Raw genomic sequence first — 14,609 nt, 5'->3', positions numbered from 1 at the left:
CTTTAAGGTTAAAGATTATTAAGTATATCTAGTCCCCCCACCACACACACACAGTTCCCCCCTGTAAATTCCCTTGCAAAACTCCTGTTAGCCGCTCCTGTTCACTAGCTGCCTGTTGCAACGTCAGCAATTGTTTTCCTAGAAAAAAAAATGTTGGTATTATTAAATGTCTTAATTTGATGAGTGGTTTTTAAATGAATTAATTATTATCTAGTTTTCTTTATTTAAACTCTCCCACCCATCTATTCTGATTCAGTGAACTGGAAACAAAGCAGAGCCAGCAGGATGTGTACAGAAAGCTTAGTGAACTACTTGCGGGTGTGCTGGTGGATCACAGTTTTACCACTCTGGGCCTCATCTCCACACCTATAATATGGGAATGATAACACTAACCCTTCCATGTGTGTTGTACTGCATAAAAGCTCAGGATTATGTTCAAAGTGCCTGTCTTGGGGGAGGTGCACAGTGGGCAGGATCAGTTGGAGTCAATTTCAAAGTCTGAGAGGATTCTAGGTCTTTTGGATGGATTGTAGCCTTACAATCCAGAGTGTTATGGGAGCACATGGTTTCACTTCCCCAGGAGAAATCCAGGGATAAGACAGTGACTGAGTTACAGCTTGGCCCCAGCTTCTCCCTTGTTCAGGAGATGAAGTAAATGGTACAGCTTACTTCCCTCTCTCTACCACTTTAGCTACTCCCGTTTGTGTATAGGAGGCAGGGATAGAAAGGATACTTGGCTCCACCAGTACCTCACCCTGCATACTCAGCTCCTTGCTTACTTTTTGCTGGAATGGGAACAGGAATGCCATGGCCAGTTGCTTCTTCTCACCTGCGTGGGGACAGGTAATGCAGGTTACCCATGGGGGAGGAGGGGAAATAAGACCAGAACCTATGCCACAACTCAATCTGCTAAAAGAAAACGCTCTAGGTATTACCTTGCACGTATATTAGGAAAAATATTGATGTTTAGACTGAGCTTAACTGATTCATGTTATCTAAACCTGACCTACACTCACTGGTCTTCCTAGTCAAGATGAAGAAAAGGAGAGTTCTAACAGTTGACTTCCATGGGGCTAAGATTAGGTCCTAAATGCTGCTTTTATGGTGCTAATGTATGCCTATAGCCACACTAAAAGCACACTGGGTCTCAATTTGGTGTGTTTAAAGTTGATTAAAAGGCCCATGAGTTATATACAGGAAGCAAATATGGAACTGGATCAGGGATTGAGTTATACAACGGGTAGACATGAGAGCTGTTTCCCACAAAACTTCAGCTGAACTGGAAAATCTCATATCACCAAATCTCCAAATTTTGTGTGTGTACACACACATGGCTCTGAAGAGGTATTATAACTGAAACAAAATATTTTGGACAGACAACTGGTCTCTATGTACTCTCCTCTGTCATTTTTATTCAGATTATGGGCCTTCTGTGGCAATAAAAATCATAATGGTGATAGAAATGTGTTAAATTGAGGGTGCTGTAAATTTCCACAAGCACATTAGTTCTTTGCTAGAGTAAATGGCTTATATATTCCCTAAGTAGTGTCAAACTCAAGAATATCCTAGTTTATAGCCACAGCTACAACTGGATATTATGTCTCCAATATAGAAAGGGGCAGAAATAAACAAACACTACAACTGAACTCAAAACCTTGAAGACATAGTACAAGATCAATGTACTTCAGTAGCAGAAAGATAACACTTGAAATGGTTTTGGAGATTTGATGAAAATCAAGAAGCTTAAAAAGAAAAGAGGTGTTTTTTTTTTTTTTAATTAAGTGAGTGACTTTTGGACATATATGCGTGAGGGATGTATTTGAAAAAAATGAAGCTGCAGCCATCAGTCAACTTTACACTGACAATGACAAAGCTCTTCAGTGTTGAATAAAAACACTTTTAATAAAGTGTGAAACTTTAAAAGGAGAAAAGAAGGATAAGGAGTTTCAAAGAAATGTAGCCTGAGGCAAAATGCACTTATAAATTTGTTCCAAATCAGAGAGTGATGTGTCGGGGGGGGGGGGGGGGGGGGGGGGGGGGGGGGGGGGTGGGGGGGAAGGAAGAAAAAAAAATCATTGTAATTCAACAACACATTACTGGTTAACTTCATATGGTGCAAATGCAAATTGGGAATGTGGTGAACAGGGCCAGCTGTAGGTTTTTTGCCGCCCCAAGCTCCAAGAGCACAACCGCCCAAACAAACAAAAAAAGGGGGGGGGGGGGAGCATGATCTTCTAGTTTTCTCCCTTAAATACACACAGCTTATGAAGCAATACCTTAACCCCTCCATTTGCAACCAGTCCCAGGGAAACTCTCAGTCCACACAGCTTAGCCCTACTCAGGCTTTGCCACATGGCCAATTGCTTTGGGTTAAATATCTTCAGCTGTCTCCAGTTATCAAACTCCATAAAGGAGCTTAATTGCTCTCCCATTTAGCCCAAAGTAAGGGTGGCTAGCACACTCATCTATTTTAATAAAGGCAGTGATTGTCTGTAAGTTAGAGACCCATTGATAGCAGCCACGAACAATTGCCAGCATAAACAATATCATTTTTTGCCCATCATTACTTCCTGAAATTTGATTCTTCATGGGGGGAAGGGGAGGAAGACAAGGAAATATTAGGTTCATGCACATTTTCTCTCCTCAGAGGATTCAGACCACTCAATCATTATTTCTTTTCATATATAATCAAAGTTGTATTTGTTAAAATCATCTAGTTAAGAAAGCAAACTGCAAGCATTATACTGTTCTTAAAGAAAAGCTCAACATATGGTAAAAGGACAAGAGCTTTAAAAGCAACAATACTTGTCAACACTTCTAAATAAGACTCAGTGAATTAAATTGTGAAGGAAATTAAAAAGGAAGCACTGGAAGGATAAATATAGACTGAAATCTGGTGAGAGAGTACATTACACTGAAGACATTGCAAAGAAGGAATAAATCAAACCACAGGTTAGTAAACTACAGCCTCGGACCATGGAGAGTGAGGGCAACACTTCACATCACTCAAACAAACAGAAAATTTGTAAGCAGAAGTTGAATAAATGCAGAAATATTAAACTGAATGGGTAAAAAGAAAAGAGTACTTGTGGCACCTTAGAGATTAACCAATTTATTTGAGCATAAGCTTTCGTGAGCTACAGCTCACTTCATCGGATGCAATAAATTGGTTATTCTCTAAGGTGCCACAAGTACTCCTTTTCTTTTTGTGAATACAGACTAACACGGCTGTTACTCTGAACCCTGTCATTATGAATGGGTAAAGAGACAAACAAAACAAAAAAACCCACTGTGATGGGTTGGATAGCAGAAACCCCCTTGGGGCTGCCAACTGATGTGTCAAGACTACTTCTGCCCCTGATTTCCCTGACATCTTGGGTCTCCAGCACACTCTCTTGTTGAGCCAGACATGCCAGTCTGCTCCAATACAGACCCAGGGTCTGAACCAAGTGCCCCAAAGCTGCAGACTTAACTGAAAGCAATTTAAGAAGTGTTCCTGTCCTTAATACTCAGATGCTCAATGCCCAGTGGGGTCTGTATACCCTGTATAAAGCTTATACAGGGTAAATTCACATTGTTTGCCCTCTATAACACTGATAGAGAGGTATGCACAGCTGTTTGCCCCCCTCACAGGTATTAATGCATACTCTGGGTTAATAAGTAAAAAGTTATTTTATTAAATACAGAAAGTAGGATTTAAGTGTTTCCAGGTAGTAACAGACAGAACAAAGTGAATTACCAAAATAGAACACACAAGTCTATGTTTAATACAGTAAGAACTCTGAATACAGATAAAAATCTCCGCCTCAAAGGAATTCTACTAAGCTTCCTTTTAGAGATTAGACTCCTTCTAGTCTGGGTCCAGCAATCACACTCACCCCCTGTAGTTACTGTCCTTTGTTCCAGTTTCTTCAGGTATCCTTGGGGTGGAGAGGCTATCTCCTTAGCCAGCTGAAGACAAAATGGAGGGGTCTCCCCAGGGATTAAATAGACCCTCTCTTGTGGGCAGAGACCCCCTCCTCTCTCCTATGTAAAGACCAGCTCCAAGATGGAGTTTTGGACTCACATGGGCAAGTCACATGTCCATGAAGGACTCAGAACTTGCAGGTAGCAGCCATGGTTCACATGCTTCCTTGAATGTCCCCAGGCAGACTTCTTACGTGGATTGGAGCATTTCAAGATCCATTGTTCACTAAGTGTTTCTTGACTGGGCACCTAATTTTCACATTCCTCTCTCAAGAAACTGACCAAATTCTTTACAAAGGTTACTTAAAAATAAAGCCAGTAAACAGCCAATATTCATAACTTTGAATACAAAAATGATACATGCATACAAATAGGATTAATAGATTCAGTAGATCATAATCTTTACATGTTACATGGCATATGTAGCATAAAACACATTATATATATAGTGACAAAGCTCTGTCCTTGCCTCCGTGGGTCCCGCGTTTCCTGGTGGATTTCGCTAGCCTCAGAGGCTCACTGTAACCCTAAATGTAACCCTTCTCTCTCTAGAAACAAGGGTCACAGTCTGAACCATTTTCATCATAAGCCAGCGAGGGAGGTGAGGAGAAGTTATCCTTCCTTGCACAGTCTCTGTTATCTCCCAGTCTCAGTGATTAATCAGGGGGCAAAGGTGTGGGGAGGAGAGCCCGGGCCCACTTTCTACTCTGGGCTCCAGCCCAGGGACCCTATTAGTATCAGCTATGGTAGCTGACCTTTTAGAAACATGACATGTACAATTCCCTAGGCTACTTCCCCCACAGCAGCCCTCACTCCCTCAAGCTCCACTTCACCTTTACCTCAGGGCCTCCTTCCTTGTGCCTGATATGGTGTGTACTACTCAGTCTCCCCAACAGCGCAACTTCCTCCCACAGCTCCTGACATGCACACCCACCTGACTAACTGGGAGGCTTTTAACTAGTTTCAGCCAGCCCCTGATTGGCTTCAGGTGTCCCAATCAACCTAGCGTTCTCCCTGCCTTCTGGAAAGTTCTTAATTGGCCCCAAGTGTCTTAATTGACCTGGAGCAGCTGCCATTTCACTTATCCTGGTACCAGGGATTTGTTTAGCCTGGAGCTAATATATCTATCTCCCACTACTTTTCTATAGCCATATGGCCTTGCCCCATCACTACATATAAGCATATTTCCCTACCACGTGCCCCAAAGCTGCAGACTTAACTGAAAGCAACTTAAGTGTTGCTGTCTTTGACACTCAGATGCCCAACTCCCAATGGTCCAAACCCCAAAAATCCATTTTACCCTGTATAAAGCTTATACAGGGTAAACTCAAATTGTTTGCCCTCTATAACACTGATAGAGAGATATGCAGAGCTGTTTGCCCCACCCCAGTTATTAACACATGCTCTGGGTTAATTAATGAGTAAAAAGTGATTTTATTAAATACAGAAAGTAGCATTTAAGTAGTTCCAAGTAGTAACAGACAGAACAAAATGAATTACCAAGCAAAATAAAATAAACACACAAGTCTAAGCCTAGTACAGTAATAAAATTAAATGCCAATAAGTCTCACTCTCAGACGTTTCAATAAGTTTCTTTCACAGACTGGATGCCTTCCTAGTCTGGGCACAATCCTTTCCCCTGGTACAGCCCTTGTTCCAGCTCAGGTGTTAGTTAGGGGATTTCTCGTGATGGCCGCTCCCTTTGTTCTGTTCCACCCCCTTATATCTTTTGCATAAGGTGGGAATCCTTTGTCCCTCTGGGTTCCCACTCCTCCTTCTCAATGGAAAAGCACCGGGTTAAAGGTGGATTTGGATTCAGGTGACATGATGACATGTCACTGTAAGACTTCATTACCCACTTGCCAGCACACAAGTATACAGGAAGACTGACAAGTAAAACAGAGCCATCTACAGTCAGTTGTCCTGGTTAATGGGAGCCATTAAGATTCCCAACCGCCATTAATGGCCCACTCTTTGCATAACTACAATAGGACCTCAGAGTTATATTTCATATTTCTAGTTTAAGATACAAGATTGGTACATTTATACAAATAGGATGACCACACTCAGTAGATTATAAGCTTTGTAATGATACCTTACAAGAGATCTTTTACATGAAACATATTCCAGTTACATTATATTCACACTCATCAGCATATTTTTATAAAATCATATAGAGTGCAACTTCACACCCACCACCTGTTAAGTTTCTGATTACTGGACATGGGAAAATATTAAGGTAGTATGTAGACTGAACAGAAAAAGAAAATGTTCAAGTTATTTATAGTTTTATGAATGCTAGAATCAATCAGTACACATTTATCTAATTTTGACAATCTGCTATAGCAAGAAGAAGAAGATATCCTCTGTGCCTGTAGTCTTTTATTTTAGTGTCCCATCTGAGAACTGGATATACCTCCTAATCCAAACTTCCAGGAATTTTAGATGTGGAAAGGACATACCATCTGATCAAAAAAAAATTGCAGACAATAACCACCATCTACCTATTATCAAAGTAAGGGTTCTGTTTTCCCTTTTCTTTTTTTAAATTTTATTTAAGTGCTTGGTTTTGGAGAAATTGCTCTGACAGGTCTAGCAGGTTGTAAATAAGCTTATTTTGGGTTAATGTTTTCCATCATTACTGGTAAGTGTTAAAGTTAAATGTTCCTGGACATTCTATAACAGATTTGAAAGTAGCCATACTTGAACAAAAATAACTTCAGAAACAGACTTCAAAGAGAGATAGCAGAACTAAAATTCATTTACAAATTTAACACCATTAATTGGGGCTTGAATAGGGACTGGGAGTGGCTGGCTCATTACAGAAGCAGCTTTGCCTCTCCTGGAATTGACACCTCCTTATCTATTCCTGGGAGTTGGCTATATCCACCCTGATCAAATTGGCCCTGTCAACATCACTTCTCCACTTGTGAGGTAACTCCCTTCTCTTTTTGGTGTTAGTATATTTATGTCTGCATCTGTAATTTTCACTCCATGAACTCGAAGAAGTGGGGGTTTTACCCACAAAAAGCTTATGCTCAAATAAATCTGTTAGTCTTTAAGGTGCCACCAGACTACTTGTTGTTTTTGTGGATACAGACTAACACGGCTACCCCCTGAAAGTTGATTTTGTCACTTACCGTTTTCCCTGCATGTTAGATTAAAGTAACAGAAGATTTATCATCATCTGTGGTTATTTATAATGAGTCAAATTTAAGACCATGAAAAAGAACAATGAAATTGTAATCAGTTGGTTGCACTAAATAACAGTTTCTGAATTCACAAGCCACACCAGTCCTTCCTGGATAAGTGCTTTACAGGGAGTTTAAAATAGTGAATTAGAAATTTCAAGAATTGGTTTTTATTTTGGTATGAAAGCAATATTTATGTATTTGTTTATTTTTTACACAAACAACTTAGCATGTTTAAAACAAATATTTCCAAGAGATTTTTTGTTTATCTCCAAGAAATCTGAATTTCAGTGGACAGGTTTGGATCAATGTGTATTCTGGCCAGCCTGGGTTATCCCTACACAAACACATTAGGAGAATGAGTCATTGCTGTGGAAGCATAGTGAACAATGGGGCTACATGCTAAAAAGCATGTACCAAGCCCCTGGATTTTTGGGCTTACCTCAAGATGTTGCTATGTGATACTAGCCATAGAGGATCTGCAGAAAGTCAACTCCACACATTTTGTGACATAGTGCAAAGGTGTAACTTGTGCTCCATCTCTCTCACACCCAAGAACTCTATTGTCTGTAATATCCTAAATTCAGGGCCAGGAACATTTAGAGAGTTAAATGCTGGCATGTTAACCATAAAGATAATACTCACAAAGTGCCAAAGTATGGCTAGTCCCTGTGCAGGTTGCAAGAGGGTAAGGGATCATACAAGAGAGCCTTCCACTTGCAACTGCAGTCCCTGCATTCACCGAAGTACAGGTAGTCTACCTGTTAGTATCTTATGAAGTAGTAGGGACTGCTAATTAGCGTGCAGGTTGAAGGGACCTGACCTCCTGTCATAGATATAAAGGGAAGGGTAAACCCCTTTGAAATCCCTCCTGGCCAGAGGAAAACTCCTCTCACCTGTAAAGGGTTAAGAAGCTAAAGGTAATCTCGCTGGCACCTGACCAAAATGACCAATGAGGAGACAAGATACTTTCAAAAGCTGGGAGGAGGGAGAGAAACAAAGGGTCTCGGTCTGTCTATATGCTGCTTTTGTCGGGGATAGAACAGGAATGGAGTCTTAGAGTAATCTAGCTAGGTATGCGTTAGATTATGATTTCTTTAAATGGCTGAGAAAATAATTGTGCTGAATAGAATAACTATTTCTGTCTGTGTATCTTTTTTGTAACTTAAGGTTTTGCCTAGAGGGATTCTCTATGTTTTGAATCTAATTACCCTGTAAGGTATCTACCATCCTGATTTTACAGAGGGGATTTCTTTACTTCTATTTACCCCTATTTCTATTAAAAGTCTTCTTGTAAGAAAACGGAATGCTTTTTCATTGTTCTCAGGTCCAAGGGTTTGGGTCTGTGGTCACCTATGCAAATTGGTGAGGCTTTTTACCAAATCTTGTCCAGGAAGTGGGGTGCAAGGTTTTGGGAAGTATTTGGGGGGAAAGACGTTTCCAAACAGCTCTTCCCCAGTAACCAGTATTTGTTTGGTGGTGGTAGCAGCCAATCCAAGGACAAAGGGTGGAATATTTTGTATCTTGGGGAAGTTTTGACCTAAGCTGGTAAAGATAAGCTTAGGAGGTTTTCATGCAGGTCCCCACATCTGTACCCTAGCGTTCAGAATGGGGGAGGAACCTTGACACCTCCCCTTCCCTACATACCAGCCAGAGGAAATGATACTGTCTATGGAAGGAGTGCAAGCTGCACCTCTCTAAGGGATGACCCATTGCTCAGTCTCACCCTTCAGACCAGAGAGTTTCTGGAGACAGTGTCTCTTGTGCCACTCCTAGGGCATCTTAGCACTGCTCCCAGTGAGAAGTAGTCCTTTCATGGAACAATTTGGGTAGAAGTAATTAGCTTACAAATAGTCACAAACATTTTAGGCCACCTTTCATACATTTTTTCAATTGACTTATTCACAGAACCCAGATTGAATCAAGCAAGTTACATAGTTTACTTTTCCTGCTTTAGTATTTGCTAGGCATAAAGGGCCAATTTAAAATCAACATATTAATAGTGAGAGGCAGTACAGTCTAGTGAATAGGACACTGGACTGGAAGTCAGGACAACAAGCACCTGTGATCTTGAACCACTCACTTCATCTCTCTGTGACTGTATCCCACCCTTGCCCAGTCTGCCTGTATTATCTATTTATACTGTAAACTCCTTGAGACATTACTAACTAAACATTACTGGTTTTTCTACCAGTGAAGTACCAGGTTTGGACCTATCAGTGCTTCCATACTAATTATTATAATAAAACCGTGTATAAACACAAAGGTCCTTCATGTGCCCTCAATCTGCAAGAGCAAAGTTAAAATGTTTGCTTGTTTGTTTTCACTTTACCTTCGCTACAGATTCTCTAGGTCAAAAATCCCTTTTTATTAATCATGTTTATTTGGTCTGTAGATTTATTTTGTATCTAATTTTAATAATGGGCATGTTATTTCTTATCTGTTGTTATTGCCATTTGCTGGTCTGTTTGCTCTACAAATTATTCGAGGTTTAAAAATTTCACTTAAAGTATAAATGTAAAACTTATCAATAGGGAAACATTCTGTTTCCCTAGAGTTACCATCTTTGAATCTTTCATACTCAGATATGTATACTGTTTCTTTAAATCTGTAGCAGAAAACTATGCAGGAAGTGCAAAAGCTCTATAGTGAAACAGAAAAAACAAAGACAGGGAACCTTTAGGGATAACACTATTTTTCTTATTCTAATAAAGTTTTTGGAGTAGATTTAAAAGAATGGAGCTTTTTTCTCATTGTCCTGAGACATGCTGTAGCTATATCTCCATCTAGTCTATCAAGAATAAAACCAATGTTGATGAAAGAGAAAACCCAAGGCCTGTCTCCCTAATTACAAATCCAGATATTTATTCTCTAACAAAAAATACAGTGATTGCGGTGATAATTAAAACTTTTTATTTCATGGAAAAACTTGTCCGGGGGGCAAAATAACAGTGGTAGAATTTCTGTTAGAGTGTGAAAATAAATGGAATACTGTCTTCCACTTTCCTGTTCATATAAGAAGAAAAAATATATACTACAGTCATGCTTGGTGGAAATGCTTGGGGAAACGTACATCCTGATAAATGGATGTTCAGTTAACAGGGGAAGTTACTGGGAAGGTGAGTCACACTGGGGATGTAACTGAGTTGTGATGGATTCTCCATCACTGACCATTTTTAAATCAAGATTGGACATTTTCTAAAATCTGGTCTAGGAATTATTTTGGGGAATTTCTGTGGTCTGTGTTATGCAGGAGGTCAGACTAGATCAGCGGTTCCCAAACTGGGGTTTGTGAACCCCTGGGGGTGTGCAGAACGATACAGGGGTTCACCAGAAAAATGTCACTAATGGCAGCCAGAGGACCCAGGGCACTGGAGGCAGCAGGTGGGACCCGGTTGCAGGGCAGACAGCCCGAGCCCCAGGGAGAGAGGGGCCGGGCCGTTGGGGCTGGCAGCCCGAGCCCCAGCAATCAGCGGGACCTGCAGCCTGAGCTAAGTGGAGCTCAGTTGACCGGGGCAGTCAACGGGGTCCAGCAGCAGGAGCCCCACGGAGTGCGGAGGAAATTTAAACTTAAATCCCTGGAAATAGTCATTTTTAGGAGGGGGTTCACGAGATTTCACAATTTAGTGAAAGGGGTTTGTGGGTTGTTAAAGTTTGGGAACCACTGGACTAGATTATCACAATGATCTCTAGGACTCTATTAACTGACAGATGGGCAAACATGGATTTGGGGGATTAAAGTAATTTGATTAAATAATTTATTGTAATCCATTGAAGGTATATTTTTACTGGTTATTTCTGAGGACAATGACAAATACAAAGACTTCTGCCTTAAGGAACTATATGTCTGCGTACCATTATTCCAAGGTAATTGATTTGAGTACTTTGTAGTTTACTGCATGTATGAGGCGAGTGTAAGAGGTGTTGTGTTTCTGTTTCAGTTCAGGTCTTTAAGTTTTTGGACTCTCAATGCTAGTCCTACAAAAGGGTACATGTATCCTTTTATAAATCCCAAGAAGGAGTTTTGACTTTTTATCTCCTTCTTACCAATTTGGCTATGCTAGGGTTTCTAATTTAGGGGGCTCCAATTTAATAAAATACTAGCTCTCTAATGGGCTACTCCTACCGCCCTAATCCCTGATTTTAAAGGTGGAGTTAAACAAGCCACATCTGCCTCATTGAGTCAGCAGTTATTAAGCTACCTCTCCTCACATGTTGGGGAATAAAGAAACCACCCACCCTGTTACAAGGCCCTATTTAAAATGTTAAATAATGCTATCAAATATAAAATATAAGTTATAGCTTAATAAACTGAGCTAAACAATGCTTAATTTCCCAAACATCATATTTACATTACTTTTTGTATTTAATATCCATCAGTCTCGCCTAGCTAGAGGGCTAACATTTTTTGCTTTTGCATGTCTGAGTCACCTACCACAAAATAACTGTTTTTAAAATAAACACAAGAATGCAGATAGTATTTGTTAATTAAAACTTAAGAAAATAATTGGCAATGTCAAAGTGAACATTCCCACTTATATGTACCCTTATGAGTGGGTTTTCTAAAACTGTTGGAGGGGGTTTCAAAAGCACTTGAAAAGGAGTACTTTGGCATCTTAGAGACTAACAAATTTTTTAGTCTCTAAGATGCCACAAGTACTCCTTTTCTTTTTTTCAGATACAGACTAACATGGCTGCTATTCTGAAACCTGTCAAAAGCACTTCAGTGGCTTAAGGCCAGTGGTGAGACATAAGGCCCTAAGCCACTTAAGTGATTTTGAACATCCCACCCAAACTTAAGGTCTGCAAAAATTAGCAGATGTCACTTGCTATTGAAGTGTTTAGGATAACACTAAAGAACAGTTTAAAACCTATGGATTAGTTTGACAGTGAAACGGTCATCTGTTTGGTAAGATATGTCTACATTTATGTAGAAATCTAGAGAAAAAGCAGGTGGAATACATCAAATACTTTGCTATAACAGGAATGCAACAGTACCTCCTGCCTAACCATTCCATTCTGCAGGCTTGATTAATTTCCAATTGGCAGTGCTGCTTATTTTTGAAAGCAAATGAAATTGTTTCATAAAACACACATTTTGCAAGCAATCTGGCTTTCAACAGAAACATAAGAAACACATGTTTAGAATATCTCAATTCAGAGATACTGAAAGGGTGCAGGGGCTGATCAATGTTTAAAATAGAGAGCTGCACTTCCTCTAAAATCCCTATTTATGAAGTTGTTTTACTACTTATTCATACGTGGTTTTTTTGTTTGTTTTTCCCCCCTCTAGTTTCACAGCACTCTGATTCCTTTCAAAACATGGCTGACCCCACAAATCTTCAGCCTCAAAAGGGTGGTGGTGAGCAGGGATGGGAAGGGCACCCAGTACTTCAGATTACACCTGTGATTTCTTTGTTATACCTGAGAGATATTCCACTCTTAATTCCAAAGGAATTAGATGGAGGTAATCCATCCCTTGAAGGTCTTTGAATGATAAATCGGACAAACAGTGAAATCCTAGCCCCACTGGAGTCAATTAAGACAGAATTTCACTTCAAATGTTTAATTGTAGCTTGAGGTGACAGCTACTAGTAAACCAAATGCTATGTGTACATTTCATTCTACTTTGAGTAGTAATACACACTCACACGCACACACACCCCCTACACTCACACCTAGTAGGAATCGTATGTACGCACATCTCCACATTGGATTAATTTTCCTGGAGTCATTTTTAACAGCCAAGGCAGCTGACTTCTGATGCTTGGATCTGAGCAGAGTTAGTATGGCACAGAAATGTTGACAATGAACATAGATGCAACTATGGGATGTATTCAACCCCACTGCAGGTTCCTTAGAGTTTTGTTCTGAATTGTAGACCGGGGCGGGGGGGGGGGGGGAGGAGACAGAAGAGAGGGAACTGAATGAAAAAAAGTCAAGTCTATTACTCCCTGGATACAGACATTATTACAGGTAACAATTTCTAGAACAAAATCGTGTAAGAGGTCAGTAAGTTATACCAAACACCATGATTTGATAAACATTTAATCAAAATCAGCAGAAAACAAGAACTACAGATGTTATGAATAGATTTAAAAAAAGGGTGGGTGGGGGCAGAACCTCAGCTAGTGAAAGTCATGTAAATCTCTCTTGAAGATCCAATCCTCAATGCTTGCAACAAAACTGGGAATACAGAGAGGTCAAAGAAGAAAGCTCTGCTCCCTGTCAGTTAGAAAATCTGGCTCCTTCATTACCAGTATGCCACCTTGACATCCAATTTATTAAAGCACTTTCTCCCCCACGATAAACATCACTCAGTTACTTCTCTCTTCCCAGATGTTCAGCTTCCCTCCCCAAATTAAAAAAGTTCTTCTCACCAAAATAGAAATTGGAAATAGCAGAAGAATGGCAGCTTTCAGAAAAGTGAAATCTGAGAAATTAAGAAATGTAGGTATTACTGTCTGCTACTAAGATATATTAGGACTCACCACACAATGGAAGAGCTCACTGAAACTTAAACACATAAAAAAGTACTCCATATTCTAGTTCCTGAGAAAAAACAATGCAAGGATTAAGTGGCTAGTGTACCTTTCTGAAGGACTGTCAAACAGAAGAATTTAAATACATATATAACTAAATGCCTTATTTAAATACAAACTAATGAAGCAGAAAACAGACATATGTAGCCTGTTCCTGCACCACTGAAGTCAATGGAATTTCTGTTATTCTCTTCCGGGGAAGCAATAGTTATCTCATTAGCATTATCTACCCTATTTTCAGAAGTTTTTATCTTACAGGTTTGTACTTTTAGGGCCTGATTGTGACAGAGCTGGAATGGCTGTGTAAAGTAGTAAGTGGGCATATTGTACAGCAGCCACTTACAAAGCAACTGTGCAGCCCATTTCCCTTCACACAAGTGGCTGGAAAGAGGTTGGATGCATCAGGGAGAGGCAGAATCTGGGGTCCACCTTCCATGCACATGAGGCAGTGTAGCTCATTGGGAAGCACACTCTGCATTGAATAAAGATGTGCAAAATTTGCCTCCTTCCCAGATCACTGAGGAGGCCCACGGAGAGGCTGTGACTCAGAAGATCACAATCTTCCTCCAAGGCTGCTCCAGGGTCAGCACAACACACAGCCACTTTAGGATGTGCTTTAGGAGGTGAAGAGCAATCTGTCCAATCAGGGTAAGGCCAAAGAGTAATGAAAAAAGCATAACCTTTTAAATAGCAGAAAGAGTTTAACACATAATGGTTTATAAATATATTGGGTAAGAGGCCTCAAAAGTACAAAGGAGAAATTAGGTCCATTAAATAAGTGTGGTGAAATGAATAACTATAAAAATCTGCTTTCAATTAGGAAGATAAAATAAACATTTAGACAGTAACTGTGGAGGTAAGTGTGACAGGCTCGGTCACAGAGACACCCTTGGAACTGTCACCTGATGTG

This window comes from Chelonia mydas, chromosome 4, assembly GCF_015237465.2.
Source record: "Chelonia mydas isolate rCheMyd1 chromosome 4, rCheMyd1.pri.v2, whole genome shotgun sequence".
Classification (NCBI taxonomy): domain Eukaryota; kingdom Metazoa; phylum Chordata; order Testudines; family Cheloniidae; genus Chelonia; species Chelonia mydas.
Note: the sequence above shows the minus strand (reverse complement) of the source record.